The sequence below is a fragment of the Juglans regia genome, unplaced genomic scaffold (assembly GCF_001411555.2).
Source record: "Juglans regia cultivar Chandler unplaced genomic scaffold, Walnut 2.0 Scaffold_13844, whole genome shotgun sequence".
Classification (NCBI taxonomy): Eukaryota; Viridiplantae; Streptophyta; class Magnoliopsida; order Fagales; family Juglandaceae; genus Juglans; species Juglans regia.
The window spans coordinates 1-209 of record NW_023344283.1 but is presented as its reverse complement, the minus strand read 5'-3'; the positions used below and the strand labels follow the sequence as shown (position 1 = coordinate 209).

The 209-nt window shown below is 50.7% G+C and overlaps 1 pseudogene; it reads right to left on the bottom strand.

The window, feature by feature from the left end:
• Nucleotides 1-127, bottom strand: LOC118345083 (annotated as a pseudogene; the record flags this gene model as incomplete).
• Nucleotides 128-209: the final 82 nt, after the last annotated feature.

Here is a 209-nt window from a genome sequence, read left to right as displayed (position 1 = left end):
AATGGCTTCGGGCGCAACTTGCGTTCAAAGACTCGATGATTCGCGGGATTCTGCAATTCACACCAAGTATCGCATTTCGCTACGTTCTTCATCGATGCGAGAGCGGAGATATCCGTTGCCGAGAGTCGTTATGTATCATGGTAAAGATGTCACCAACAACGCGCACACCGTTTCCGGGGCGCCCGTGGTTACTCCTTGTTTAAGTTCCT